A 6,504-nucleotide genomic window follows, 5' to 3' on the forward strand; every position below is an offset into this window, starting at 1 on the left:
GAACTTGAGGGTGTCCCACCTGTTGGGAATGTTTGTAAACTATCTGTCCCTTCCTTTCTCATGCTTTCTGTAGTTTCTCCAATGAATTCCTCCTCTGAATATGGATTCATCCTTTGCCTCTTAGCAAAGGGTTGATCTGTGGGTATGCTTGGAGGGGTAGCTACTTCCCTGTTTCTTTTTAGATTATTTTCCTCATTTAGAAGAGTCTATAGTATTGGAGGATTTCCCATATTAGTTTGAGTTGGATGTGGTTGTGGTGGGTCCAACTCTACAGAGATTTCAGGTTGTTGTTCTGATTTCTCTGCCTGTTCTGTTGTAGATGGTTGTTCTTTTGTAGATGGATGTTCTGATGTAGATGGACCTGTTTCCCGAGTTTGCCTTTGTGAAGGCTCAGCTAGCTCGGCTATGGGATCACTAGTTTCCTAGGTTGGCCTTTGGGAAGACTCTACATGCACCTATACAAAGGAGTCCAGGTCAAGTCTTTTCTCCAAATATTTCATCACATTCTCAACTTCAACTTTATCACTATCTTGCTCTATTAATGTCCCTTCCCTCCATTCATTCATATTGGCATATTGTTCTATTTTAGGGATCCTGTGATGGATGTAAGGTGATAACTTGTGTTTTATCCTCCTATCACAGATGAAATTGTGAGGATCATAGGCCCAAGCAAAGCTTTTCTTTAAATGCATCCTCCTCTCTATGATTTCTTCTGCTTCTTGCCCTGCCTTTCTGTTGTTACACACAAATGGGCCTAAGTGGTCTTTGATTATCAGCTGGGCTTTCTTCTTTGCTTTCATGAAATGGATTTGATCAAAGTTGATTATTTGCCTGTAGTACTTCAGGGAAAATAATCTCATGGGGACATATTTGGGCAATTTGAATGGAGGCAGTTCACACCCATAGACTCTGATCTTAGTATGATTCTGGTATAAGTACTAGTCACCTATCCTATACTGCTTTGACAACTGAAGGATTCTTTTGATATCATCACTGATTCTAGGAGGAGAACTTCCTATCAGTATGGTAGTTATAGGATGGACAAACTGATCGATGAAATCTATATATGAATAGGAAGAGGAGGGTGAGTAGTGAAAGATAGAGGTCCAGAAAATGACTGACCTAGGGCTACCTTTTGTATCAAGCTTATGCACAGAGAAAAAGAACTTGTCAGATTGATAGTAAAGGAAGAGGTGATATGTGACTATAGAATACTTAAACAATCTCTCATTTTCTAGCCTCATGAACTCATCATGGATTTTTTCAGCAATGAATGTAGCATAGTCATATTTGATAGCATGAGGCTATCCAAGGGTGAAGATAGATATGAGAACTAGGGTTAATTCATCAACAAACTCACTAGTATTGAAATCCATAATCGTAGCAATCATATTAACAATATTTTGGCCCATCTCAGTGAAGAAACATGTTAGATAGGGAGGGGGATCTTTGGGTAGATGATTCTTGTCCATGAAGGTATGGAAAATATGGCTGAGCTCAGAATTAGACATTTTGGTGGATTTTTCAAGTAATTCTCCAATGGAAATGGGGGTGAGGTTTTGGCTGGGCTGATGATGTAACATTTCGTTAATTGAATCAGCAATAATGGTAAAAAGGACTGATTGGTCGGGGGACATTACAGCTCTGAGATTAGGGTTATAATTGGCCTGGCATTGGTGGATAATGTCCAGGAAAATGTGCACAGAAGGGAATAGGTATTTTTGGAGATTCGATTCCCAAAGTCCTATGGTATCCGAATTGTTCATGTAATCATCTCGGCATCGACAATATACTTTCATGGGGCATTTATCAGGTTCAAGGTCCTTTATTTGGAAGTCTTTATCTACTAATGGAAGGTAATCCAAGTCTTTATGGGGAGAATTGACTAGAGGTACATTGAGGGCCACAGGGGTTTCCATCCTGGTTCTTGTGTTTTCAGGGACGAAACTGGGATTTCCAATGAAATTTTCGAAAACAGAGGTGTCTGGGAGTTTTGAATTAAGCTTAGCAACTCAAATATACTAGAAATTTTGGGTTTTAAAGCAATTTAGAGGAATTTTTAGTATATAACAGGGTTTCTGGGAGAAATTCTGGTAAATACATGTTTTTGGGCAACTGGCAAGGATGTTCACGTTCGCAGAATGCATACAGTATACTAGAGCGGCGTTGAAGGGCAGTGTTCTAGGTGGTTAACAGTTTGAGGATGAACTGGTTGATTTGGATGTATTGTGTGCATGCATGGAACTATTTTGGATAAAGGACGAAGAATGGATTATAATTTTTTTTTATGCAAAGTCAATATTTTGGCAGGTTTAATGACAAAGACAGGTGGCGTCATCTTGACGATGTGACGTTTTGTCATTTGTGGGAGGCGGTAAGTGGGTTTCATCGCACCGCTTATGGGAGGTTGGCGGTATTGAGGGAGGGCCACACGATTCCACTAGTCAGTTGACACGTAGCATCGATGCTTTTGGGAAAACCACTCATATCGCACGTTTAACGTCCGACAAAAAGGCCCGTGCGATACGAGCGATAGCTGTCGGATCTGAGAGATCTGATCGGATGGTGGTCGAGGGTGGGAAGTGAATAATAGTTAATGGAGGGGGCCCAACGTTTAATTAAAGACTTTAATTACATCAGGGGTGATGTGATTGGTCGAAAGTTGTTAATTAATCCTGATGATCAATTAACCCTTTATTTAGCATGGCAGGGGTCGGGGTTCTTAATTAGTCACGAGTTGACTAATTAATCCCATTACCAAACGTTATTAAGGTTATATTGCAACCATGGAGCGGGATATATAATTTATTGGGTTTGTAATAATAATACGGGTAAGGGGTAGTTTATTTCCGGGAGTTAAATAATAATATTAATTAGCGGTTAATATGATTTTGTAAGATATGAATGCGCACTAAGTTAAAATGTTTCTGAAAGCATTTTCATCATACACATTTAAGACTTAGGCTAAGTGAATATGAGGGTTTATATGGAGAATGTTTTAATTTCCCTAAGTAAAATAGGATTTTACTTAGGAAAAGCTTTATTAAGGGAATGAATGATTTTATGGAGGGGTAAATGTTGATGAAGGGGATTTAAGTACTTTAGGTATTTCAAATTATTGGGCCGAGGGTCCAGTCCCTCCAAAAGTCAGAGAAATGCTCTGAGCCCCTCTAACTTGTTTATAGGTACCTTTAGCACTCAGGGGAAATTAATGAATTTTTATGGAAAAATGGTGTAAGGAAGTTAATTAATTTGACTTTGTTTCCTTGATGTGCTATCTCCAATGTGAGTTGTGCTTCATCCAAGTGATGAAAGCAAAAGATTTAAGTATTAAACTTAACCATTCACCACACATTTATTCTAACCATCATCTACTTGCCCTACCTACTTTATCCTAGCATTTTCACTTCTTTATTAGGGTGCACTCAGACTGGAAAACCCTTTTCACACTTTCTTTTCTTTTACATAGTGATATCTATCTAAATCCACACTTAGTACATCCAAGAGCTTAGATTAAATTGTTTAGCTCCTTTTATTCACTCTACCTATATACTTATCTACCAAGATTAAACTATTTGGTTACCATGGATTGTGGTGTAAGTAACAAGTTGCACACAATCTTTATTATGCATAAAGTTAATAGTAGTGGCATTTAGGCTTGCACACTTTCATGGTCTTTTCATTTTGTTGGGATTCATTTTCTTTCATTTTTTTGACCTTTTCTTTATTCTTTTTGTCATTTTATTTTTCTTTTAGGACATACCCTCTTTACATTTTTTAATTTTTTGTTTTTCACAAATATGGAAAACATTTGCAACAAGCAAAGGTATGAACATATTTCAAAGTTAAACCAAGTCAATCATGATATATGACACCTATTGGTATAGGAACCTAAACCTACATCATTAATCATAATATATTCATATTCTTTGATCATAGCATCCTTCCAAACTTGTTATTTCATGTATTTCTCAAATGTGGGAGGTTCGGCTTGAAAAGTAGTGCTCATGGCTGCAACATATCCCACGTACATGCATGGCTTCTTCCTTTATCTAAATGATATATAAATGGGGAACACATTTCTCATCATCTTGTAAAGTGTCTCGAAGCAAAAGTGGCCTATTCCTGCTAAGAGGATCACATGGAGGATGATCTAAGGGATCCATGGGCTCCATGGGATCATCAACAATATATTTTCTTCCCATGGCTTCTAGCTTTTTTCTTTTGTCCTTCAGCACATGAAAGTATATGGGGAAACTAAATATATAGAGATGGATAACATCAAGCTTAACACCTGTGAACACTTCTTCGGGGGTCTTGTTGTTGAATTCTTGATGAGGCACCCTGTTTTGAACATATACTGAAGCATTTGTTGCTTCTCCCCAAAGGAACTTTGGGAACTTTTGATCATGGAGCATGGCATGAGCGGCTTCTACAATAGACCTATTCTTCCTTTCAAATACTCCATTTTATTTTAGATTATAGGGAACAATAATTTATTTCTTGATACCTTCCTTCTTACAAAAATCAATGAATTCATTCGATGTGTAATCTCCACCATTATTAGACCTGAATATCTTGATTTTCTTCCTTGTTTAATTCTCGATCAAAGCTTTGAACTCCTTAAATATTTCGAAGGTTTCATCCTTGTGCTTCATCAATGAAGGTGATATAATAGAGATGGTCACCAAGAGAGTGCACAGGAATTGGACCACCCACGTCGGAATGAATGAGATGGAGGATGTCATTTGTCTTGTTTCCATAAGAGGGGAATCATCCCCTTGTCTTCTTCCCACTAGCACACTTTGGACATAATCCATCATGTTGGGCTTGAACCTTTGGAATATTGGTAACCAATTTCTCCAATTTCAGAAGAGAATCATAATGTATATGGGCCAATCTTACGTGCCATAGCTTGTTCAAATGATTAGTATCATGGACCAATGCTAGAAGTGGTCTTCTAGTAACCCTATAAAGTCCTTCATATATTGATCCTAATGTGAATGCATCTCTCATAGGTTATCCAACATTCCAAGTAAGAACCTTCCCTTGATGAAGGAAACCATCATCCCTTTGTATTCCAAAGTATATATTGATACCAAATTCTTCTTTAACCTTGGCAAATACACCACATAGTGGAGCAAAATATATTCTCCCAAAATCAAATGAAATTTGATGGACCCAAAAAATTTAATGGGATGAGTGGAGTTGTCTCCAAGAATTATTTGAAAATTTGACTCCCTCTCTAAAAAATCATAGAACTTCCTTATAAACAAAGAATTGATGAGTGGCCCCATTATCAACCAACCAACTATCCCACGAATCTTGAACAGAGGAACTAGTAAGAGCGGAAATAAGAATATATTCAGATTTTTTGCCAGCATTACTTTCATACCTATAGTATCTTGACTTATTTTGAGGACGACGATATTCTTCATGGTCACTTAGAGCATCTATTCTTATTATTGCATCTCTTCCATTGTGATCATTCCTTCGGTCATCTCTTCTTCTTTAATCAACAAACATGTTGTTGCTTCTATTGTTGTAGCATGGAACATTATTCTTCTCGAGGTAATCTTGAGCATAATGACCCCTCTTATGACAATTGTAGCATTCAATGTGAGAATATGTTCTCTCATTACTTCTTTTTGTATCTCGAGGTGGAGGATTTTTTGAATTTGATGGACCTCCTTTTCCTTTTTTTTCCTTATTTTGTGTGATGAATGTGGCAAGTTCTCCTTCTTCATGCTTTTGAATCCTTCCGCTTGATATTATCCTTGATTCTTCTTGAGTGAGATTTCCTACTATTTCATCAAATTACGAGAGGATATTATTGTTTCTTATGGTAGTGATGAAGGTTTCCCAAATAGGAGGGAGGCCTCTTAGACTTACGATCACCAATTCCCTATGAGACACAGTTTCCCAAACTCTTTGCAACTGGTCTCTCAGGAAAGATATCCTCATAATGTAGGAATGCACAGAATCTCCCTTGTTCTTTTTCGTGTCTTTGAGTTGATATTTCAAGGAGATGATTTCATTAAAATTGTTGACTTCATACATTTCATCTATCTTATCATACATATCTTTAGACATCTCAAATTTCCAACATATGCAATTAGATTATCTTGTAAACCATCAGCTATAATTTTCTTTGCAATTAACTCACCTTTCTTGTGATTTTTCATGGCAGCAGAGGAATCATTCTCTGGAGGCTCAGGTAATTTTTCTTGAATGTAATCCAAAACATCATTGTTATAAGCTATGATCTCCAACCTAACTTTGCATGCATCAAAATTAGATGAGTCACCCAACTTTTCATTTTCCTTGAAGAAGGAAGACATCTTGAATTGACTATATTAGATCCTTCAACTTTCAAAATATGATTTCTTCAATGCTTCTCTCCTTTTAAGCTTGTACTTCACCTTAGATCAGATATCATGTTAATTTTTCAGATTATTCTACATCGTTTCAATGACTTTAGCCAAATTAAATTCTATAATTAGT

The sequence above is a fragment of the Pinus tabuliformis genome, chromosome 1_2, assembly GCF_031772625.1.
Source record: "Pinus tabuliformis cultivar Carrire ecotype Pingquan chromosome 1_2, CPIR1, whole genome shotgun sequence".
Taxonomy (NCBI): Eukaryota; Viridiplantae; Streptophyta; class Pinopsida; order Pinales; family Pinaceae; genus Pinus; species Pinus tabuliformis.